The sequence below is a fragment of the Herpailurus yagouaroundi genome, unplaced genomic scaffold (assembly GCF_014898765.1).
Source record: "Herpailurus yagouaroundi ecotype Mexico unplaced genomic scaffold, PumYag 159, whole genome shotgun sequence".
Lineage (NCBI taxonomy): Eukaryota > Metazoa > Chordata > Mammalia > Carnivora > Felidae > Herpailurus > Herpailurus yagouaroundi.
Window position 1 is genome coordinate 42555898 of NW_024412400.1, and position 25833 is coordinate 42581730.

A 25833-nucleotide genomic window follows, 5' to 3' on the forward strand; every position below is an offset into this window, starting at 1 on the left:
GTTCTGATGGGGGGCCGTAGCAGCATTCCATCTGACAGTCACCAGTCGCCAAGTCTTCCGCTGAAGGGTGCAGCCGAGAGGGGTTTTGGAAACGTTCCTGCCAGGACGAGGCCTTTTCTCTTTGCCAGCCTTTAGGTCTCAGAGTTCGATAATACAAAGATGGTTTGAGAAGAGCCTCACGGACCTGGATCCACAGAAGCCTGGCAGAAGCCCCTCACTCCCACACCCAGGGACTTGGCGGAACGGGCTGGAGCAAGGGGTTCTCTTGTCTGAGGTCCCCGGAGGCCAGAGCGTCCAACGTTTAGTCCCGGGTGCAAAATCCCTTGATCCACTGAACCCCTGCCACAAGAGCCACCTCACGGGAAACCCTTCGCGATTTGGGTCCTTTTGTGTTTAAACGTGTTATGGGGAGGGCGATTCCACGGACTCCATGCTAATGATGAAGACCTGTGTCGGGCACACTCTGAGCAGAAAGCTCAAACCCAGCGTGGGTTCCTGCGTTCCTCCCCAAAAGGCCAAAGCCCAAAGAACCCTTTTCATTTGGCGAGGGGCTTGACGAAAGGGAGGGGCGTAGGCGGGAGCGGGCCGGGGTCTGCAAGCCAGCGGCCGGACGCGACGGACTTGCCCGGCTGCTCAGCTTGGCCGCCAGCACCAGTGCCTGCGACTTGGTTGCTTCCTCTCCGGCCAGAGAGTGGGGACGCTTCTCTCCCCCCCCCCTCCCCCCCCACGGCGCCTCGGGGTCGGCGCCAGAGGCCCAGAGGCTCTGGCCTGATGGAGGCGAGGCAGGCTCTGTGGCCTCCCCGGGTCAGTCCGAGTTTAGTCTGCGGAGGCGACGGCGGGGGAGCTAGCCGGGGCCAAGATGGACCCCAAACCAGACAGGCGCTTTCCTCCCCCCCCACCCCCACCCCCACCCACTCGCGCCTTAGTCCCTGCCCATATTGCCCGTCTCCGGTAGGACTATCTGCCCGGCTTCTGTCTGCTGCCAACCTTGCCCGAAACCTAGACCCCAGACTTGGTAAGTCGCGTTCTTCCCCCACCCCGCCCTGCCACCTTCCTAGCGGACTGGGCCCGCGACTTCGTGCACGCGCGTGGCCCCGAAGCGCGCGCTGAGAAGTTGGGCTGGTTTGGAGCAGCCGCGCGAATCCGGCCTCTGCGGCTGGTGTGTATGAACGCCTAGGACCTCAAGGTAGTGAGAAATGTCGCGGGGCTCCCCGGTGAGGCGGGAGCGAAAAGGGTCCAGCCTCGCTCCCCTGGATCCTCTTTGTCCCTCTGGACACCAAAAGCTACCTTTTAAGAATAAGCTTTCTGCTGGTCTCTAAAGAGAGAGAGCGAGAGCAGAGAGCGAGAGGGGAGAGAGAGAGTGTTGGGGGAGTATGGGGGAGGGAAACTGTCCCTTCCCTAAAGCAGTGTCTAATCCCTAAGGTCTCCAACAAAGTTTACTCAGAGGTTTCATTCGAATGCTGTGAAGTCCTTGTTGTTGTTGTTACTATTTTAAGTGAAGATTTCTAAGTCACGCTTCTCAAATATACGTGCCTCTTGAGGACATTTCGACAATTACCTTGTCCACTAACTCCACTCCCTTCCCCTGGAAAAAAAAATAAACGTAATGTTTCAGTAGTTGCCCTAGGACCCATCGTTTACATGTCACTAATGTGAAGAAAGAAGGAAAGAAAGAAAAGCAGCCTTGGTGTTTCTTGCTGGAACTCCGTGTGCTCTATTATTGAAACGTGAAAGATGGATTTTGGGGGGGAGGGGTAGGCAGGGCTCTGGAAGAGTGCTTTTGAACCGTGCTGCCCTGTTGCACGGGACTGACCTTTGGCTGACACGGCCACGGAGCGGGCCGTTCGTTAACGAGGATTTGATACATTAGACATTCGAGCTGGGCGTGTAAACCCACACTCTGAATCCAGATTTTGCTCAAATTAGTGTACGAGGAAATGATCTTTTTAAGTCCCGAGGCTTAACCAAATGTCAGGAGGGCCAATCGCTGCCTGAAAAGGGCAGTGGAGGACACCGGGTAAAAGACACATTCCTAGCTCCTTAAAAAATAAACAAAACAAAACCAAAAAGCCTTCTCTGAATAATTCCTGAAATCTCCCAAGTCACCACTTGGACGAAATGCTTATAAATAAAGCTAATCATTCGTTCTAATAAATTCTGTTGTGTTAAATCCTAATACTAAGCAAGACTGTGAAGGCAGCGGCACAGTTAGGGCAATAATCCTTTTCTGAGATCCGTATATTTTGAGATGCTGTTTTACTCGGTGGAGATACTGGAGTATGACAATTTATATCCGCCAGGCAGTGGGGCACACACAGAGGAGGGAGTCACAGATTTTAAAGCCGTTTCAAAGTTGACGTGTCCCCCAATTTTATTTGGTTCGATTTGTCTCCAGACGTTGGAGCCCGGAAAGGGAAGGCAGGCTGGCCACCAGCACCCTGGCCTGGAGCGCAGCGGCCGCACGGATGGGGCAGAGGTTGGGGACTTTGCTGCGGCCACTTGCAGGGTGCGGCGGCTCCCGCGGTATTTATTGACTGATTCGGGAAGGTGTCATTATATCTAAGCTCACATTAAAGCTCGAACTTAAAAAAAAAAAAAAAAAAGAATACCGCCAGAAAATGCTTTTCTTTTCTTTCCCCCAATAGCAGAGCCCGCTGTTGTCAGTTGGAAAGGGGGGAGAAATTCTCTCCTGTCGAAGTTTCCAGCCACTCTAAGAGTGGAAGGGGGAGGGCGAAGCGAAACGGTGTTCTTGCTCTGTACCTGGCAACCCTCTAACCGCTGGCTTCTTCACGTTGCTGTCCTGGGGAGAGTATCGCAGAGGCAGACGCAGACGTTTTCTGCACCTGAGTGCTGGGTTCTGCCGCTGGGTTTTGCTGGGTCTCCGCAGGGGCGGTTCCTGGGATGCGGATTTAATCCAGGGGAAAACGTACGCGAAACAGTTTTTGGCCTCCTATCTTTGCTTAGAGAGGCTCTGTCTCCATTCCTCGGTGTCCTCTGAGTGTAGATGAAAAGACGGAAAATTAAACGAGAAAGGCACTTACTATCATGGGAAAAAAAGATAGGTTAAAAATAAGGAATCTAGGGGAGAGAGGTCATTCTCCAAGAGCCTACGTTGAAGAAATACAGACAGGGCCTATGAGAGCTACAGGACTTGCTCCACAATGGGTTTTGTAGATAGCGTCCCCACGCACAGGCCGACGGCTCGCCAAATTCTGGTTCCCGACCCTTAGGACAAGGGCAACTGAGCCGGTTGAACACTTTTCGAGACGATAGACGTCCTGGCCCTCTTTGGAAAAATCACACCTTTCCAGACTCTTGAGAACCCCGCAGGCTTGAGAAGGTTGCAAAAATGGTCTAAGAGTTAAGAAGAGAATGGAGAAAGAAGGGAAAGGTTGGTAGGGGATGGAGAAAGGAAAGATTGTGGCCAGTTAACTGAGAGATCGAGTTCATTTTCCCCCAGTGGCGGGTCCCCAGCACCCTCCTACCCAGTCTGCGATCACCAGTTACTGGTGCAAGGGCGAGACACTGCCCGGGACCACCAACTTCCGAGTTGTGTCAAGTTGAGGTGGAAACGGTGGATCTATTTCATTTTAAGGTCCACTTTTGGGAGTCGGTGGGATTACTACAATGCTGATGCTTGTAAGAGTGGAAGGAAGGAAGCACTTGCCGCTTACAGACTTGCTCCGAGTTTCTTTGGCCCCCTTCTCTACAGCCTCCACCCTCGTCTAGCCCCGGGAGCTTACACCTGGGTTTGGGCCTCCGGACCCGGTCGCAACTCTGGGGTACCCGCGAGTACCCCGGAGCCGTGAACCCTGAAGTTCTAAATGCGACGTGACTTACTGGCTGGCTTGAGAAAAGCCTCTTTCGCCCCTTCTGGGATATCATCCAGCCCTGCCCGGGGCTCCCTCCCCGAAGCCCCCAAGGCCTTGGTAGGTCGGTCGGGGCCACCTTCGGGGCTGCTCGGGGGACCTGACGCAGGCCGCGCTGCCGCTGACGTCAGGGGCTCCCGGTGGCCCGAACCCCAGTCCTGGCAACAAGGCGCCCGGCGTGGGAGTCATTAATTATTAGATGGTAAATATTGCAAAGAAAGCTCAAGCTATAATTCAGGCGGGAGATATATATATATATATATATATATATATATATATATATATATATATGTCCCGGTTTCTCAAAGCATAGTTACCAACTTCGCACCTTCTTGTGGTCCCGTCTGCCCTCTGGGTCCACACTTTTGTAGGTCTGAGCTCTTCACTTTGTAACTGGTTTTGGGGATTCTTGGTGGAAGCGCCAATATTTGTTCATGTGGGAACTGCATGGTTACAACTTCCCTGTAGATTCAAGCTTGAGGAGCTTAATCATCTCTATCAACCAAGGGGGTGAGATGTGTGTGGGCATTGCTTCATAAAGCTGGATCTAGGATGCTCACATCCCCTTTTCTGTTTCGTGAGATTCTTAGTCCGAGATCTGATACTATTATTGTTGTTGTTGAGTGAAAAGGAGGGGAAAAAACCCTATCAAACACCGACAGGGCCAAGGTAAATGAATAATGTCATTCGGTATCAGGAACAAAACCTTCCATTTGTAAAATCAAACACAGCTCTCCTTTTTTCTTTTGTTTTAAAAGGAATCACACCTATAATATCTACTTAAAATAGAATGTTAAGGAGCAGTAACTTCTTCAAAATAACACTCGTTCTCGGTGCTAGCTCTAATACATTTTCAAAATCCTTTCCCCGAGGATTACTGCCGAATAAACATAGGGCACAGCAGGGTCACTGTGGCACGAATTCTCTCTTGGGCTCTTCTCTACAAAAGGAAGAAAGAAATCATGCCATATATGATGGAATTCCACAGGTGATGGTGAGGTGATTTTCTGGAAAAAGAATGAAATTATGTAAGAATCAAACTGACCCATTTGAATCAAGACAATTTTTATAGGAGTGGAAACAATAATCCACAAATTTAAGCGTCTTGCATATTATCTTACTTGTCATAAATCATTTCTCTGCAATTCTCTTGTTATATTAGCTGTTTGAAAGATCCTGTATATAAAAATAAAGTTCACATGTATCACTGCATAAGACCAAGAAGTAACAGCTCTCAAAAATATAAAATTATCTTCATACATATGAATATAAAATGTATGTCAGGATCCACAGGGCCACAATGAAAAGCCTCTCTAGTTATATCTATAGGAGGTAGAAATATCCTGAAAAGTATTCTGAAAGGCAGGTAATTTGTTTAGTGTTTCACAGACAGAAAAACAACTGACCGAACTTTAATTTTTCTTTTGGAAGTTTTAGAGCCCTGCAGGCAGCTTTTGACTCAGAACTGTGATGGTGACCATTTTATTCTCAAGTTTATAATTTATTTTTAACCAATAGTTATGTGGTAAATATTTAACAAATATATACAATCTCTCAGAAGTGTGCAATAATTATTTTGTAAAATATGAGTAAAAATGGAGCTCACTCTTATACATCAGATACATATATTTGCAGTATTGAGAGCTTTGTGAAGGAGAATTTTAAAGTGTCAACAGTCACATTAGTCAATGTACAAAATTCCACAAGCATTCATCAATAAAAATTTCCAAGAATTGTGTATTACATGTATTAGAAAAGAGGTAACTGCACACAAAAAGAAAAATGAAAAGAAACCTCATTTAGGGAAATAAAAACAAACAAAGGTCCAGGGTCCATCATTTACTTTTTCTGCTATGATTATTATGTATTTCTATGGCTTGTTATACCTAGACTTTTCTTTAAAATTCCAAAAATGTGTGTTAGCTGGAATAAAAAAATATTTGGAGTTGCGGACAACAGTTAATTGGCATTCAACAACTTCGGTGCTGTTTTCTATTTTACGTACTACTACTTGTATATATTACAAATCTTTCCAGAGAGTTCTGCTATTTTTGGTACAGCAGGCTGAAATTTATAGGCCTAAGATATATTCCAGACTATGTTTATAACACCCTGGCTGAGAAAAACCCTAGGATATTCATTAGATTTTTTTTTAAGTCAGCTAATGTTATTACAGTTCCTGAATCAATAAATATTTACAGATTTAAGGCAATAATTGAATTGAAGGGCCACATTTGAAAGTCATTATGTGTGTGTGTGTACATCTTCAAATAAGTGATTTGTACAATTTAGACAATATCCTATGGAGGTTATGTGATTTTTCTGCTGCTTCAAACATGATTTCACTTGCTGACCTCGTGAAGTCAGTTGATATTCTTGGCTCTTACTTAGATTTGCACTTGTGAAATCAGTGTCCTAGACAAGATGCTCACTAAATTTTTATGTAGTCCTCAAAGTAGTGATTTCACTTAGTCTTGCTTATGGATTAAAAAAAGCAACAACAAACCTTTTAACTTTTTATTTGTGAAAAAAAATAAATCAGGGAAATAACTGATTTGGGATATAAATGAAATCAACTAGCAATTCCTATTGTAAAACCTCATTGTTAAGTTTTCTTTTTTTTTTTTTTTTTCCCTGAGAGTCTTGTTTCAGAAATGTGTTCTACTAAACAAGGAAGGCTACAGGAAACCTCTTTTTCTCCTTCTTAGTTTGAAAAGGAAATAAAATACATTTCCAGTGTTTTGTTTATGTGAATTACAAGGAGTATTTTCGTAAACAGGGGCAGAGGATGCTTAAGAGATGGAAACACTACTAAATTCAAATGTTTAAGAGCATGAATTTAGGAAGTGTAAACTAAGTTCTGGTCATATACAAATAGATGTATATTTGAAGGCGATACAAATCCCACCATGTAAGTAACAAGAGTAAGAGGAAAACACAATGCTCCTGCACACTCTCCTCGCTAGATCAGTGTGAAGAGCTAAATATATTGAGTATATTATTCAATCCACAGGTTCTGCAGCTGTTGCTTGTTACTTACCTGTCAGCTAACTGCACTTGACTAGACCAATTAATTGATTAATTAATTAGCCCGACAAACATTAGAGATAAGTATAGTTATTGTTAATAGAGACTATGTCATTTCAAAATTAAATTTCAAATGCTTTCTTCCTTCCAGGCATATAACAGGAGAAATATACACAGTTATTCAAAATATAAGGTAAAATATGGTACTTGTCATAAGAGAGGCATACACAAAATTGGGGAATGTTTTACTTTTTGATTCTCTTTAGAAGATATTGGATGTCACTTGCTGCTTTAGAAAATCAGAACAAAATGTCATATCACGGATTTTTCTTTCTCTTTCCTTCATGCCCTCTTTTGCTCCTTTTCCTTCTCTGTAGCTCCTCCTTCTTCTCTTCTTCTCTTCCTTGCTCTAGAACCTCAGGTAAAATGAAATTTTCAGAAGACCTTTCTCAGGCTGGTGTCAGTGGTGTTGTGAGCTCACTGCCTGAATCCTTGCCAGGCCTTTGTCTTTTGGGGGAAGTTTTGTCCAAGTGCCCATCTGTAGTCAGCTAGCCTGGGCTCCCATGGATGGGCTTAAACTCTGGGAATGCTGGGATCTGGGGCTGGTCAGAGCTTTTCAGCAACCAGGGTGTCCATTTTAATGGTCGAAGTGGGTCAGACCAAGCAGAGACCAAGTTCTGACAACTCTAGGTAAATATCTGAAAAGAGAACACTGATTGGTCACCAGGACATTTACACTTTATAGAATTGAGCAGGGTTTCTCTCTTTTCTATTATTTGTTTGATCTAAATACAGATTCCCTTGTCACTAACAAATAAATCTTTTGTTTGTTTTCATTATGGTTCTTTTGTTCATTTTAATTCAGTTTTTAAAATATTCACTATAAAAGTGTCAGCATAGGACTAATTTTTCAAGACTATTTTTTGTTCTGAAATATTAGGCCATGTTTTCCCTTCCCCTAAGGCTGATGTGATTCTTTGGCAGTATTTTCCAAGGAAATTTTATGTCCACTTTATAACATTTGATAGTCACCCTATGAAACTAAGAAATAATTCATGTTTTCTGAAAAGGGTTCCAATCGGGTTCTTTAGAAGCTCAAAGTAGGACTAACCTGTAACCAATCAAAGAATTAGAGGTAACTGGTCCAATTACATATTATTCACATTCCTTTTTTTTCCCTTTGTGCTGTTTTTGGGTCATTTGGAAAGTGGCGCAACTCAGATCAGTTTGATTTGTATTTTCTAGCTGTTTGGATGAGTTGATTCAAGCAGGAAGGGTCACAAAGTGTGTTTGAGGACTTTGTTGTGTCATTGTCATGTGATTCTAATCCTTTTTGTAACAAGTTTTAATATTGAGCAATTTCAAATACATACAAAAGTAGAGAGAATAATGTAATAAATCTTTATCGCCCAACTTCAGCGTCTATCAACAAATAGCCCAGTTTATAATATTTCCATCCACCGTTCTCCCCAGAATTATTTTGAAGCACACCCTAGACATCCTATTATTTAATATGTAAATATTTATTACTTAATAAGTTCTTAATGTTTGCTACAAAGCAGAGTGGCTTTTTCAAGTCAACTAGTATGTTTTTCTGAAACACTGCCTGGCCTGAGCTTTGAGCTGCTGTTCTCGATCCTTTTAACAGTTTTACTTCCAATACCAGAGCCTTTATTAGCCACTGGAATCAAGGAGCTCTGTAGTTATCAAGAGCAAAAGAATAATTCACTTGATTATCATCATAATCAATGAAGATGGAAGCTTCAAGTGGGAAATCTCATAATCTCCAGAGTCTAGTAGTCATAATGGAGTGAGAATAATTTACTCAAAAGTTTCTGATTTGGGGAAAAGTGATGACTAGGAATCTTTTAATGAAAAAAAAATCCTATGAACTTGTACTGGTATGGAAAAATCATTGTACTTGAAAAACTACCACTTAAATGCATTCATTGGGTTTCAGCTTTATTTCACCCAAGGTAATCCCCCAATTATTGATATAATAATAAATATGAATTTATGCACTGTGATTTAAATGTATTGTTTCCTAATCTCATTAAGTCACATGAAGCCATATGTTGTTGATTTTTCAAAAGAGAGTACTGATATTTTAGAGCTCTATGCCAAACTATTTATGTATGAAATTATGTGATGTCTGGAATTTGCTTCAGATAATCTTGGGCGAGGGGTGGGAATGAGTGAGTGTGAGAACCAAGACTTTTATTGCAGGGAGATGGGTACCTGGGATTATGGTAATATTCTCTACTTCTGTATATGTTTATTTTTTCTTAATAAACTAGCAAAAATGAAAAAGATAAAATGTCAAGAAGAACTCCACTAAAGTGTTTTTCTATCTATCAGTAGAGAAGTCAAAAGAAGGAATGAAATTATATTAAAAATTAAAAAGGTAAAAGTTTACTTGCATCGTCCTGGACTACCCAAGCGTGTCCTTGGAGAAGCCAGTGAATCTCTTTCAACTTCAGTTTTTACATACATGAAAACACTCCCTCTGGTTTAAATAAATGCTAATATTTTTTCCATATACCCCTATGTATTAGATATGAATTCATAACACCTTGCCAGCAAAAACGTTGCTTGATAATTTAAACTTGTAGTTACTTGAATGTTTGTCATCTAAATGTTTCAAGATCTATGGAAAGGTCTAGTTGTCACTTTCTACTTGTGGTCGTTTTGTGCATTGATTATGGTAGAACATTTCTCAGTATGTGGAGAAAATAATGACAGTTATAGATTTTAAAATGAGATTCTTGCTATAGCATAATGCTTTTCTTTTTCTACTTTTCTTATGGGAAATAGAGACTCTTGAAGTTCAGGGTTAACTCCTGCCTCTTGTTTCTCCTTCCATAACACATCTGCCCTTCAGACTTCATTTCTGGGCCATTCCTTATGGAAGTAGAAAACACAGCATCCTCATAAGGTAATTCATTATGGAACTTGGAATTGAATTATGATTTTCAGGTTTGAGTTTTTATAGTGGGCCTCCAGTTTTGACTTGTGTTGCCCTTCCCCATTTCCTAACCAGTTCTAGAATATTAGGGATAAGAATAAGTAAATCCTTCAAAGTGCCAAGTTATCTTCCTCTCAACCTATCCTGCCCAGATTGGCATTCCGTCTCAGTTTTCCTCCATGTTCTCACTATGCTGGATTTTCCTGTCTGCAACCCAAATCTCCCCAAGGATGCAAACCAGCCTAGACAGTACCATGAGACTAGAGCATTCAAAGCATTCTAGTTCTTTCCTCCATGGGACTAGATCCTGGTCCTACATCTTTAGCAGTAGTGGTTCTTGTAACAGAAGCATTCAGAAATGATGGCTCTTCTTATCACTTTGTTATGTTTGCTGTAATGTATGTATGTATGTCTCTCATATCAAGCCATATCTGACCATGCCAAGCTGTGGAAGCCATTCATTGAACTAACTAACCATCCCCAGCCCAGCCTTTGAAGTCAGGTAAGCTCTCTCTGGACCAGTATTTCTCAGGGGGCTTCCATCAGCTGTTTATACAAATTCATATTCCTGGCCTTCAGTTCTAAGTGAATGAGAATGTCTGGGTTAGGCTGTTATTGGGAATCTTCATTTTAACAACGTGAAGTTTAAAACTCATTTGATTGAAGTCCTAGACTGTGCCCTTGGATGTGACTTTTTCTCTGGGCCTTGCTTCTATTGTTGTGATTTTAAACTCCCTGGTGCCTGCACTTTCTGGAGTCTGAACTTCCATCGAGATTCATAAAACAAAAAGCCAACAACAGTAATGATGTTGGACAGGTTCTTAGCAAACAAAGCTGGTGGTCTCAAACATACTATTTGTGTTACCACCATTACCCTTACTATAATCGCTGTCTTCTTCTTGATCTAGCGTTAGAGGAAGAATATGTGTGTGATATTAATAATGATAACATGCATCAAAGTGCCTTTTAAAAAGTTAAAAAGCACCTGATAAATGCAATGTATTATTCAACAAACACTCAGTTAATGAACTCATAGTCTGTTTGGGGACACTGTACAACTTGCCCCCTGAACAGAGTATGAAGAAAATGAAGAACATGTTTTCTGCTCAGGGGAAGCCCATAATGAGGATAACATGCACACATAATGTTATAGGAAAACAATTGGAAAGCAGCATACTTGATTTATATCCCAAACATACTCTTTAGTGATATAATTCTGAGTGCCCTGGGAAATATAGGATAACTATGTGCTTATGTACCAACCATTGTATCTGTTGATGTATCTATGACTCTGTGTATTCATCTCTATCAAACATCTGCTTTCATCATCTCTACTTTTAAATATCTTTAAAGTAAATGTGATGCAGTTAGAATATAAGCTCCATGAGGGTAAGCAGTTTTATGTTTTGTTTACTGATATATTTTCACTGCGCTGGCACCAAAATGGTGCCAGCTACATGATAGACATTCAATAAGTGTTTGTTGTCTGACTGACTGTCCTAGTGGTTGACTGAATGAAATTAGTTAGAAAAGATTTCCGAAGAGCGATGAGTGTAAAGGATATCTCACAGTGCCTGCCTATTGGTTGACAATGGTTGTGTAGAGAAAGGGCCATAGGACATAAGACAGAATTGGCTTAGTGGTGAAAATCTCCATATTTGACAATTCCAGTCTGCCCACTATGGATCATTTCAGTAACCAATGACTTGGGGTGATTGTAATTGTGATTTTCTGGCTCAGAGGAGGAACTTCCTACCTCCCCTTTATTTATTTATTTATTTATTTATTTATTTAGTTAGTTAGTTAGTTAGTTTTACATTTTTTTTTTTTTGAAGTTTATTTATTTTGAGAGACAGAGAGCGTGAGCGGGGGAGGGGCAACGAGAGAGGGACAGACAGAATTCCCTCAGATGGTGGAGCTTGAACTCAGCAACCATGAGATCACGACCTGAGTGGAAACCAAGAGTCAGAGGTTCAACTGACTGAGCCACCCAGTCGCCCCCACCCCCTTTTAGATCTGTGTTATGAGGTGTAACTGAATTCTGTTTGTGGAGATAAACATGTGAGGTTTTGTGTTTGCTTGTTTGTTTGTTTTTGGAACGTGGCATTTCCTTCCTTTAGGAATTGTGTCTGTTTGTATACACAGATACATTGGGCAGTGACATATATTTGCCAAATGTCAATAGTTGTAGTTTAATTGTAGTGAAGTCTTCTCCTTTGCAACTTCATTTTCTAGTCTATCTGAGGAAAGATAGGACATTTTCTCTTGGAAACTAATGATAGTCGAAATTGAACAGGCTACTGATTATAAGCAAGTAGCAGCCAACCAGGATTCTAAATAGAGCTGGAAACATAATTTCACAATCTTTTCATCTAGATGCCGTGTGAAATTTTAATTGTCCAAAGATTATTTGCACATATAGCAATTTAGTTTGTTGCCTGTTTCCAAATACTGAAGAGCAGTGATACCATGTGTGGGTGTATATTTTAAAATTGCAATTTCCAACCTTTCATTCACTCATTTAACAAATATTTATCGAAGGCCTCCTAAATCCCAGGCCCATTCTGGAGATGCGGTGGTAAGTCAAATTTCCTCATGGGGTTTACATTCCAGTGGGGAGAGCAGTGACAACAATTAACATGAAAGGAATGCATATAAAAGGGAACTTCATATAGTCATCAGTGTTGTGCTTAAACTCAACCAGTGTAGTGGGACCGGGAGGTCCTTGCAGGGTGGAGAGGCTAGCGTAATCAGTGGCCTTTCTGCGGAGCTGACATTTGACCTAAGACCTAAATGATGTGAAGGAACAAAGAGAAGGGGGTTCTGGCTAAGGAAAGACAAAATCTAAAGGTTCTGGAGTGGTAATTAGTTTGGCATGTTAATTAATCCATTCCTTTATTCTTCTCCACAAATATTTGCTAAGTGCCTGTTTTGTATCAGATGCAATGTATTCTAAGGTGCTGGGGAAATGGTGACGAACAAGATAGATATCTTGAATACCAGCTCCCATGGAACCATATTCTAGTGAAACAAAGAGACAAACAAAGCAAACAGAAAAAATATCAGAAAATAATAAATGAGATCATCCGAAGTGGGATGGAACAGTGCGATAGATACTTTTTTGGTGGATATCCTAGCTTGAGGGACTAGAAAAGGCCTTTCTGAGTAAGTGACTGGTATGATAGGAAGCTCACATTTGTGTCACATCCTACCTTTGGATATTTCGAATTATGTTTTGGGATATAGTAAAACAGGCTGATGATAATGTGTGGCTCTTGTTGGTCTACCTGTAACCCCACTATTTTCTCTTCCCCTAATGAATGCATATGGGAATGCAAGGAACTGTAAATTTTCAAGTTTATAAAACAGGAAAAAAATTCATAAATTTATGTACTTTATTAGTAGTAGCAAATTACATGAAACTTTCCCCACTGGGGGTTTGGGATATTCAGGCTTAAAACAGCTGTTTTAATTATTGGGAACGTATGGCAGAATTAAGGAATTTTTTGCTGAATAAATATTAAAGAAAAGCTTTAACAATGATGAAACTTAAAACTAAATAATGAGAGTATGCAAATTAATATAGATTTGAGCAATCCCGCAAAGGCAAGAATCAGCCTTGGTCTTAGCCTTGTTATACTTTTTAATTAAAAGCAGCAAATTCACCATTGAGCACATTTTCTTATATTTTACAATTTTTCCCATGTTGGGATATTGTCTTAGTTTTTACTATCAACAAGATATTGGTATTTGAGTCAAGATTCAACATCACAGGGAATAGAACTCTATTTAAAGTAGTTCATGTTGAGGGGCGCCTGGGTGGCGCAGTCGGTTAAGCGTCCGACTTCAGCCAGGTCACGATCTCGTGGTCCGTGAGTTCGAGCCCCGCGTCAGGCTCTGGGCTGATGGCTCGGAGCCTGGAGCCTGTTTCCGATTCTGTGTCTCCCTCTCTCTCTGCCCCTCCCCCGTTCATGCTGTGTCTCTCTCTGTCCCAAAAATAAATAAACGTTGAAAAAAAAATTAAAAAAAAAAATAAAGTAGTTCATGTTGAAGGGTATTTATTGATAGGAAAGAACATGGACAGGAAACAAAGTGTAATGTCTGCATGTGGATGACACTGAAAACATCTCTTTATCTACATACCTGCTCCACTAGTTTCCTGTTTCTCTTTTTGCATACACTTTTTTTAAAAGATTTTATTTTTATTATTTGTTATTTATTTATTATTTTTGTTATTTCTTAAAAATTTTTAAAAATGTTTATTTATTTTTGACAGAGAGAGAGAGAGAGAGAGACACAGAGCATGAGTGGGGGAGGGGCGGAGAGAGAGAGAGGGAGACACAGAATCCAAAGCAGGCTCCAGGCTCTGAGCTGTCAGCACAGAGCCCGACGTGGGGCTCAAACTCACAGACCGTGAGATCATGACCTGAGCCGAAGTCGGATGCTCAACCGACTGAGCCACCCAGGTGCCCCTAAAGATTTTATTTTTAAGTAATCTCTACATACAACGTGGGGCTCAAACTCACCACCCTGAGATCAAGAGGTGTGTGCTCCACCAACTGAGCCAGCCAGGTACCCCCATAATCTTTCTTGTCTTATGTATGTTTCTTTGTTTCTCCAGAAATTCACTTTACATGTGGTATTGTTTGACATTGGTCTCAAATTCCATGTGGCCTCTAGTTCCAATTTTCACAGCTCTCTGACTGCCTTAGTCTTACAATGACCAGTTTCAAATTCCTGGGAGAGATACTTTGATTTTCCCAGTTTAAATTAGGTATATACACTGGTCCAATCAGCTGTAGCTGGAGGAGGGGAGCAGGAGATAGGAGGTATACAGTATGTTCTTGCGATGTGTTATGTTATTAACAAACAATCGATCTCCCATAATATAAAAATAAGGACTATCTCACATTTAAAAACTTGAAATAATACTTAATAAGGATAAAGTACCATTTTGATATCCTCTTCCACCCACACCAATCCTGATACCATTTACCCTCTCCCTACTCAGTACTCTCCCTAGAGCTAAATGTGCTTTAGAGATATACACACATACACACATTCTATAGAAAATAGTATAATATCACATAAATTTATTTCTCTATTTAGCAAATAGTAATTGAATGCACTGGAAATTTAGCATTGCATGAAATGAACAATAATTGTTGCCCTCATGGAGTTTACCTGCCAGAGGAGACAGACGGACATAAAACTCGCTAAATAAATATGTTACACGGTACTTGGGAAGATCATGAGTGCTATGCAGAAAAATAAATTCTGAAGATAATAGGAAAGAAGTGGCCAGAGAACAGACCAATTTGAAGGTGACATTTGAGCCAAGACTTGTAAGAGGCCATCTAGAGAAAAGACATTATAAGCATACGGAACAGCAGGTGACTGCATGTTCAAAGAACATGAAGAAGTTCTGTCAGTCTGAAGCAGAATGAACAAGGGGGAGAAGAGTAGGAGAGGTCAGAGTAACTGTGGGATTCTGGGAGCTGGGGAGGAGTTGGGACTACTCACTGAGGTTCTTGTTAACAAGTTTAAGGCCTTTACTTTAATTCTCTGTGAGGTAGAAGACGCTGTAATATTTTGAGCAAAGTAACGTGATCTGACTTATTTTGAGTGGATCATCATGATTTCTGAGTTGAGACTAGACGGAAAGAGGCTGGCAGCAGTCAGATGTTAGGCTATTGCTATGGTTCAGGCAACAGATCATAGCGATCTGGACAAGAGAGTAGCAGAGAAAGTGATGAGTAGTCAAGATCCTGATAGTAGAGCAAACAAAGTTTCTTCTGGATTAGATGCAGATGTGAGAAAAAAAGAGAAATCAGTGTTGACAACAAGGATGGCCTTGAATAATTGGAAAGATGCAGTTTTCATTAACTGAGATAAAGAAGATTGTGGAAGGGGAAGTTTTTAGGGCATGTGTGTTAGGGAGTGGAAATCAGGAACTCCGTTTTGGCAATGGTAGGTTAGATATGCCTTCAGACATTTGTGTGGAATCGTTGAGCAGGCAGTTGGATTGGAGTCATCAGCATAGTGATAGTATTTAAAGCTTTGAGATTGAATGAGACCACCAAAAAACAAATATAAAGAAAGAAGAGGTATAAGGTTCAGGTCTTGGCCTCTCCAAAATTTAGAAGTCATAGAGATATGGAAGAACTAGAAAAGGAGAGAAGCAGTGAGTGAGAGAGGAAGAAATCTAGGAGAGGTGGTGTCATGACAGCTACGTGAAGAAAGTGTTTCAAGAAGGCAGGAGCGATCAGCTGTGTCAAATGTGATGGCAGGCCAAGTCAGAGTAGGAGAGAGAAGTGATCGTTTAATTCAGTAACAGAGGGTACCAGTGATTTGACATGAACAATCAGGGGGTTGTAATGGTAGAGATAATGATCTCTTTGGAGTAGGTTTGAAGGAGACAAAAGGGGGAGAGGAATTGGAGATAATGAGTATATAGGATAAATAAAATGGTAATATTATTTTTTGGGAACTTTTTTATGAAGCGATATGTGCTAGGGATTTATACTATTCTTTATAGCTCTAGCTCATTTCTCCTAATGATCATGTGATTTTTAATTATATGGATGACCACAAAGTGTTTAAGACAGTTCTCTAAATAGACCTTAACTCTTTTGTTTTAGTACCAAGAATATCAATCATCCCTCCCCTGAAACAAAAATATAGATGAAATGTTCAGAGGGAATCCATAGATAATAGGAGAGGCCAAACCATGTGCAGACAAGAGTTGAGATAAGCCTGGCTATAGTGGGGATTTCATAGTGGAAACCGGTTGGAAATAAACTCCCCCAAACTTTTCCCCGATAACTCTTCCTTGGTTTAGTGCCAACACTAAGCAGGCAAACGCAGTTCTCTGTCTCACAAGAGACACAAGCGTAGGTCATAGATAATTTTACCAGTTGTATTTTTTTCAAAACATTTAAGTTTGTGTAAGTTGATTATGAAACCAACTACAGTTCTCCATTATCCTTTGTGATCGAGTGGAAGATTTTTTAGTTGTTGTTTCGGTACCAATCTTCAGGATGAACATTCTTGCTTTCTTATGTTATTCTGTCTACTCTCAAAACAACTCAACCTATTTTGGAATGCTTTGTAGCTAGAAACCCCTTTTAGTTCCAAGTCTCTCTTATGAAGACAGGAGCTGTTTCTCCCCAACCTCCCACATTGCACAGCTGTTTATGAGGCTTGTAATTAATGAAGAGTTGCTAATAATCACACACCCAGTGATGTTCCGGGCTTGTTGAAAGAAATAGGGTGGGCAACAGTCATTGGGCTGGGGCCTGTAACTGTGCCTTTTGCCAATGGGCTGTAGATTGGCTATTGTCTTTTTTGGTAAGAGAATTTCTGGGAGCTCTACTCACATAGTTCATGCTAAATTACTTTGGTAAACAGGAAATGATCTGAAATGTGGAAAAAAGTAGAAAAGTTAAAGAGGAATTTTCTAAATAGAATTAGCTTCTTTCCGTTGGACTTATTTAAAAGTCTACAGATCTTCAGGAATTTCCAGATTAATTGTCTGGGTTTATTGATTTCTATTTTCAATTGCTTTATTAAATGGCAGCTTCTGCAGGCAACCTCATTTTCATTGTTCTAATGAAGAGAGCTTGATCTAGTCCAAAAGTTGAGAAGTCAAGTATCTGTAGGAGCCAAAGAAAGAACTAAGCAAAGCAGCCCAGAATTAGAACTCACTGGAGAGAAGTGAGGACTGGGGTGGATTTGTTGACACATGAGAATGTCTGCCTTGTCTTAAAACTCCTCAAGTTTTTCAAAAGAAGATAGAAATCTGGATTTTAACATGACATCTTTCAGCTTGGAAATATTGGCAATGAGCTCAAAGTCTTAAGAAAAGCAATCTGTAACCAAATACATTTCAGGCCAAAGCAAACACATCTGCAGGCTGGATCCAACCCCAGGCCACCAGTTTGCAACTTCTGGTCCAGAAGGATCGGTGGTTAGGCAGTGCTTTGGGACCAGTTCTTCACAAAGACTTAAAAAACAAGTGATTGCTAATTATCTAAATGTTCATCGTTACAAGGCGTTCTCTCTCTTTTTGTTTTGGTAGCAAGTTTTAAATCACATTAGCCTGGTGTTTGAAACCTGCTGGTGGAAAGTAGGATGATCATATATCATGGACTTCCCAGGACAGCACTGGCTTAGGCCTGTAGCAGTTAAAATGATTAATGCTACCCCTTTTCATTTCCAACATTATATGGACACTTTAAGTGTCTCTTTTGTCCCTGCTTCCCATTTTTCACTTATTTCTTTCCCTCCTCCTTCTCCTCCTTCTTCTTTAAGTAAGCTCTACACCCAACCTGGGGCTTGAACTCATGACCCTGAGATCAAGAGTCTCTTACTCGTCCGACTGAGCCAGCCAGGTGCCCTTCACTTATTTTTTAATTCATTTCTTTTTATAAAAGCTATCATGATGCATTTTAAATATATAAAAAAAACTAGACAAATATCATAAACCTCCATGTAGCCATCATTCAGTTTCAGTACCTATCAACTGATGGCCACATGTTTCTTCCGTACCCTCACCCACTCCCTCATCCTGTATTATTTTGAAGAGGAGTCCCGATTTCATATCACTTCATCCATAATTTCTTATGCACCTTAAGTCAGTATTGTCTAAGTACCAGTCTAACACTAAACATTTGGATTATAACTCATTTTGTTTTAAGTTGTCCTTACTTTTTTCCTTGACTTCTTTATAGCTTTTCTTTCTCCACTGTGCACCATGAGTCAGTCCTTTTGTTCCTGAGTACTAGTACTGAGATACTTCATTAGCATTTCTCAATAACTTTTCAAGAGTCATTGAATATTAGTTGCTGCTTTATTTGTGTCTAAAAATAAATTATTCTTATATGTATTATTAGAAATAAAAGATAATTTTGAAATTTATTTTTTCTAGTCCTTCAACTTCATCCATCTTTTCAACTACTGATTTGCCCACCCTTGAGTGATTCTTGGTGAAATTATCTCATTGCCTTGTTATAAAGTGGAAAGATGCTTGCCCGATTCCAGTTCTATGATCTCTTATCTATTGTAGGCTAATCCTGGGCCCTAATTTCAAGGTTTATTTGACACTTTTTGGTGGAAAATGCGAATTCTGGTAACTATGTCCTTTGAAAAATTTTATGAGTTGCAAATAGCAAGAGAGACAGCAGACATGATTGTTAGAGAGGAATGGACTTTGGAGTCAAACAAACTCATCTGTGTGCATGTATTTCCTCCCTCCCTTCCTTCCTTTCTCCCTCCCTTCCTTCTTTGAGAACTTCATTAAAGACTCAGAATACTTTTCTTACATCAGAATTTTTTTCATAGTTCAAATTTTTTGGATTAGTATTTATGAAGGCACGTTATGTAATACACACATATAATTTGATAATAAAAATGATTGCCTCCTCAGATAAACTACTTCTGTTAACTTCCATTTCACCTATTTAGAAACCTTGAATAAAGATGTATTATATTTTTACTCTCTTTTCATTTCCTTCTGTGTTGTATTTATATTTTTCTTTTCTATGATTATTTATTTACTTACTTGGTTGTCAAATGATCCTTTATTGAGTTATTTTCTGTTATAGCTCTTAACTAGCTGGGCATTCCACTGTACCTCTGTTGCTGTCATCTGTAATGTCATGAGGGTGGTGGCCATCAGCATTGCAGCTCACAGATTGGGCACTCCCCAGGATCTCTTTAATGGCTCCAGAGAGTTCTCTGGCTAAAGATCTGTGTGGCATCTGTCAGGCAATGTTGACAATCTCATCAAAAGGGCTATTTCTGGTGCCTCTGGGTGGTTCGGTTGGTTAAGCGTCAGATTTCACTCAGATGATGATCTCACAGTTTGTGGGTTTGAGCCCCACATCTGGCTCTGTGCTTGACAGCTTGGAGCCTGCTTCGGATTCTGCGTCTCCCTCTCTCTCTGCCCCTTCCCCACTCATGCTCTGTTTCTCTCTCTCAAAAATAAATAAACATCAAAAAATTTAAAAAAAAGTCAATTCTTTCCCTTCCCTTTAAAAATAAAAGTGATATTTCTGCTTCTTTCTGTCTCTTGGCAGTTCCTTTAGGGCTTTGATAATCAGGGCAGAGGCAGAAGGTACCGCTTCAATCTGGGCCTATGTGTTCTGAAGGATCAATTTCACTGTAATCCTCAGACCTATCCAGTCACCAGTTGCCTTGGCAATGTCATCACTAACCTGTTTTGGAGACAGACTCAGGGGGCCAGTCTTTGATCTTAGAGGCCAGGACAGATAGGCACCTGCTTCCTCACTGGTACACCTCAGGTATACGACTGATCTCGTTGAAGTCAAACTTAGGCGGCCTGGTGGAGGCTGCTGGTGATGGATGAACCCAGATTTGGGATGACCAAAGACAGTTGCACCTTTGTCTCCTCTGAGCCAAAAGCCAAAAGCCAAATTTTTAAATAACATATTAAAATTTTCTCTTGGGGCGCCTGGGTGGCGCAGTCGGTTAAGCATCCGACTTCAGCCAGGTCACGATCTCGCGGTCCGTGAGTTCGAGCCCTGCGTCGGGCTCTGGGCTGATGGCTCAGAGCCTGGAGCCTGTTTCCGATTCTGTGTCTCCCTCTCTCTCTGCCCCTCCCCCGTTCATGCTCTGTCTCTCTCTGTCCCAAAAAATAAATAAACGTTGAAAAAAAATTAAAAAAAAAAAAATAAAATTTTCTCTTTGAGTTTTACGTTTTTTTCCTCTTTTTTTGTGTATTGGTAATCCTGATCTGCATTTTTCCCCAATATTCAATTTTCATGTGGAGGGTACCAATTGCTCTATGTTCTCATATGGCACATAATTATCTTATTTTCTTATTTAATATAATTTTGAAATTCTTTGTGATCTTCATAGTTATATACATATATGTGTGTGTGTGTGTGTGTGTGTGTATACACACACACACACATATATATATATATATATATATATATATATATATGAATGAAAAAGAAGATGTTAGAAGGTAAAGGAATTATTCTTTTTCTAGTTATTTACACAAGTAGTCTCACTGTCCCCACAAATTTTCTGGTTAGAACTGTGCTTGGGTTAAATTTAGAAACAAGTGAAGATTTTGCTTAAAATCTCCTCTCTCCTCTTGAAGTTCATCTCTTCTTCCTGTGCCTCATCATTCAAAGGTGTCTTGTCGTTATATAAGTCATACCTCTACCTCAGTTTTTCATCATGTTGAGACAAGAGTTTTTTAGACCTTAGATTCCTGATTTTGTATTTAATGTGGTGTGCCTTCAGTGACCGAAATTTCCAGTCGAATATATAAATGCTCCTTAATCATGCCTTGTTTGAAGGCTTATCCCTTCTACTGATAGAGTTAGCTCTGATAATATATTTTGTTATTTCTAGGTTTACTTTTGCAGGTATCTAATTCTGCAAAGAATGCCTGAGAGGACAAAGCATGATGTTGGTATGCGTGTATGTATATGTGTCTGTGGGTATGGGTGTACCAACATGTGTCTTCTTGTCCTGAAACAACGGGTATCTCTCTCCAGTATCTTCATAGTGTTCTGGTATAGGATGAGTTGGGGAGGAGTTTTCAACTTTTCGAACTTTTCTAAGTTCTGCCGTCCTTGTATATTCCCTTCCTTGCCTGGCTGGGTAGACAAAGTGTAAGCTTGAAGTGCTTCATTGCCAGAGTGACCTTTCATTCTCCCAGGTGGCTGGGATTAGATACTGCAGTCCTCAAACACTCACTCACAGTTCTTAGTCAGAGACTAGGTCACAGCCAAGCAGTCAGCCTCGGGGGGATGGCCATGTTCAAGTTCAGCTCATTAGTATCAACTCAGGCCATGTCTTCTGTTTCTGTTCTCACGGTTATGTCAAGAACATGCTGAATTTAGGCTGCTTTAAAAAATTTAATCATGTCTTCTCAAGTTTTGACTGCAGAACACCTAGAGAGGACTGGATTTTGGAGTCAAACAGACTCCTCTGTGTGCATATATTCCCTTTCTCCCTTCCTTCTTACCTTCCTCCCTCCCTTCTTTCCTTCTTTCATTTTTTTCTCTTTTTTCATTTGTTTATTTATTATAGGAATGGATATAAAGCAGCATGATAAAATTTCAAAAAATTTAAGAGAGTATGCGATGGACAGTAAGTAGTCCCTCCCTTTAAGGTCTCTAGACTCCTCTCCCAATTTTAGTATATGAGCTGCCCAAGCCAACATTAGACTCCTTTCCCAAAGGCAGCCAAAGCTAGCATTTTAGGCATCCCTCCATAAATTTTCGATTACTAATCAAACATCTATTTATATTTATACCCCTTAATTTAAGTTCTTTTAAAAAGCTCAAATGTTTCTGGCTTATTTTCACTTGAAATGTGTCTTGAATGTTATTCCAAAATAGCATATACAGATCTACCTCATCCTTTTTCAGGTCTATATTTGGTTACATAGTGTTCTACTGTATGGGTGTAAATGTTTTCTTGAACTCGCCCATATGGAGGGAACTTATTTCCAGTTCAAAAATAATTTTAAAAAATTAAAGATGGTATAACGGTGAACATTCAAAGAGATATTGGAGTATAATTATTGGAAACGTTCTTAAAGTGGATTGCTATATTTACGCATTTAAATTTTGATAGTTATTGTCAAATAGTCCCTCAATGAAGTTGTATCAACTTACCTTCCATTAACATTTAAAAGGTCCTAGTGTCAGACTATATACTTTAAGTTTTTAATTTTTATTTTTTACAATTTTTTAAGTTCATTTACGTATTTTGAGAGAGAGCGCGCGCGTGCAAGTGGGGGAGGGCAGAGAGAGAGAGAGAGGGAGAGAGAATTCCAAGCAGGATCCATGTGTAAGTGTGGAGCCCCCAGTGGGGCTCAATCTCACAAAATCATGAGATCGTGACCTGAGCCAAAACCAAGAGTCTGATGCTTAACCAACTGAGCCACCTAGGTGCCCCACCTATTTTTTTTTAATTTAAATTTTAGTTAGTTAACAAAAAATTTATTTTTTATTAAATTTAAATTTTAGTTAATACAGTGCAATATTGGTTTCAGGAGTAGAATTTAGTGATTCATCACTTACATACAACCCCCAGTGCTCATCACAACAAATGCCCTCCTTAATCCCCATCACCCATCTAGCTCATCTCCCACCTCCCTCCCTCCATCAACCCTCAGTTTGTTCTCTATCAGGCTATATACTATTAAACTTTTAGATCTTTGCCTACAAATTCAATTTTCTTCAATAAAAAGGAAGCAAACAAACCCTCTTTCTTTCTCCATTTCTCTGCCGCCTTTAATTTTCCTGTTTTTATCACAAAATTGGATATTGAAGGTCATAACTTACTAGGGTTAATCATAAATTTCAAATGTTGATTATGTAATCACTCCTTATAAGGGAGAAAGAGGTGTTTCTCTGGGCCGACATTCAATTTCCATGCTTCAATCCCTCTTTGCTTTAACTCTGCCCACATGCTGATATGTGGCAGTGTTAATTGGGCATTCTGCTTTTTGAATCTCACGTAGAATGTACATCCAACTAATTTACCACAAAATTAAAAAAAAAATGAAGAGAGCGAATACAGCCATTAGAGTTGTTGTGAATAATTTGAGTTAAATGTAAATGCAGAAAGAAAATAGGAAAACTACTATTAAGTACACCTTACCCTCCTCAATAGAAGACAATACAGATTTACAATGTTAATTATTTCCACCATCTATCTATTTAAAAGCCCTGAGATTGAAATATGAATATGTCAGGTATTTAAATACTAACTTATTAAAAAAACTACTTTATTAAAATATCATTATGCATATTTTAAAGCTATAACTCTGCACTCTGTAGACGTAGAGGTAAAATTCCCATTTATTGTCCGCTGAATGTGAGGGAAATTGGATTTGTCAGGAAGCTGATTGATATCTCGAAGTGTTTTGTTTTCAGTGACTGGCACTGCCTAGTTACAACCATCTATCATCTAACAGGTAATTAGTCAGATTTCTCATCATGAGCCTTCAATCCTGCTGTTTTATTATTGAAATACCACAAACCAGTAGGCAATTTGAATGCAGATAAAGTTCTCTGTCATGGTCTTAAGGACAAAGACAACATTTTGCAATTCAGCAGTAGTGAGTTTGAATAAAAGTCCCTGAAATGTAAGTTTGGGTCTTATGAGAAAATAAATATAAAAAATTTAATTTAATACCACATTTGTCCTCTAACATGACAACTGAGACATTTGCGATTTACAAAGCAATCTATTGTTCTAATATGAACTTACTTTATTATAACATGTTACGAGTAGAAAGTTAGGTGAAATAACATTGATAGCATGAGAAATAAAGTTAGATAAAATAAATGAACTAAGTCTTGAGTAGCTTTCATCTATTTTCCAAACTATTTTAAGATGCCGGATGGAAGTAATCTGTAATTAGTAGTAGCTAATCATATAAAAAGTTTACCATTTTTCAATTATTTTTCATAAGACAGTTTAGAAATTAAAATAATTGGAAATTTTAAAGATGAATTATTTTATCACTCTTACACATTGAGTAAACAAATTTGCTTCTGAAGTTGTTGCTAAGACACTTTTGGGGCCTTATATGGTTTATAGATTCAGGCAATTGATTTACATAACTGATATTCCAACAAGATTGGTTACTTCATAACATTTAATATTATTTTCTTGACTTAATTAAAAATCATTTGGGGGCACCTGTCAGGCTTAGTCAGTAGACCATGCAACTTTGATCTCAGGGTAGTAAGTTCGAGCATAGAGCTTACTTAAAAAAAGAAGGGGGGGGGTGCCTGGATGGCTCAGTTGGTTGAGCAACTGACTATTGATTTTGACTTGGGGTCATAATCCCAAGGTTGTGGGATGGAGACCTACATCCAGCTCCATGGTAAGCATGGAGCCTGCTTAGGATTCTCTCTCTCTCCCTCTGCCCCTCTCCCCTCCCCCCCCCCCACTTCTCCCACCTGCTTGCGGGCTCTTGTGCCTGCTATTTCTCTCTAAGAAAAAAAAAAAAGAAAAAGGAAAGAAAAAAAGGGGAAAAAATCATGTGTTATTTTTTGGAAAAATGAGTCTCAATATACATCCACTTTCCAAAAAATTCACAGGACACTATAGTCATTACTTCTTAATAAAATGTAAATATAACCTCTCTTCCCTTCAACTTTTTGTGTGGGAATGAATATGCCTACATGCTTTCTCAAACCTTAGTTAAATAACAATTTCCTTTGCTCTACAAAGGATTGTATATACAGCACATATAGATTAAAATTAACCGGATCAAACGATGTTTTAATTCAGTTACATAGTCATGCCTTCTGATGTGTAATAGATTTTACCAGAAAGAACATTTTTCCATAATTAATTTCAATGTTAAAATATAAACTAGGGGCACCTGGATAGCTCAGTTGGTTAAGCATTGAACTTCATCTCAGGTCATGAGCTCACAGTTTGTGAGCTGGAGCCCTGTAACGGGTTCTTTGCTGTCAGCTCAGAGCCTGCTTCGGGTCCTCTGTCTTCCTTTCTCTCTGCTCCTCCTCCCCTGGCTCACTCTCTCATCAAAAATAAATAAACCTTTAAAGATAAATAAATAACTACATAAAATACAAACTAAACATTAGTTTTGTATGAGGATTGCACACATACTTCACAAACATAATGTATAATAATGGCATTCAACAATTCCTATGTAAGATGTAGAATATAATATCAAATATTACAAAATTGCTTACACTTATTTAAAATATGGCGTTATAAACTTTTCTTGTACTGCACTTCAGCTCAGGTCATAATCCCACCATGGGTGAGTTTGAACTCTGTGTTGGGCTATGTGCTGACAGCTCAGAGCCTGGAGCCTGCTTCAGATTCTGAGTCTCCTTAGGTCACCCAATTGTTTTGTCACAAACAAAATGGTAACAAATGTTTTGATTGAAAAAAAAACAAAAAAAAGATTCTCTGCCTCCCTCGTTCACTGCC

General features: G+C 39.7%; 1 long non-coding RNA gene across 1 annotated transcript; it reads right to left on the reverse strand.

Annotated features, from left to right (window-relative positions):
* Positions 1-2239: 2239 nt before the first annotated feature.
* Positions 2240-25833, reverse strand: LOC121033798 (uncharacterized). The gene is made up of 4 exons (XR_005792121.1): positions 25590-25833; positions 7146-7312; positions 4198-4876; positions 2240-3354 (listed from the first exon to the last, which is right to left on the reverse strand). It is a non-coding gene; the product is annotated as an uncharacterized LOC121033798 (long non-coding RNA).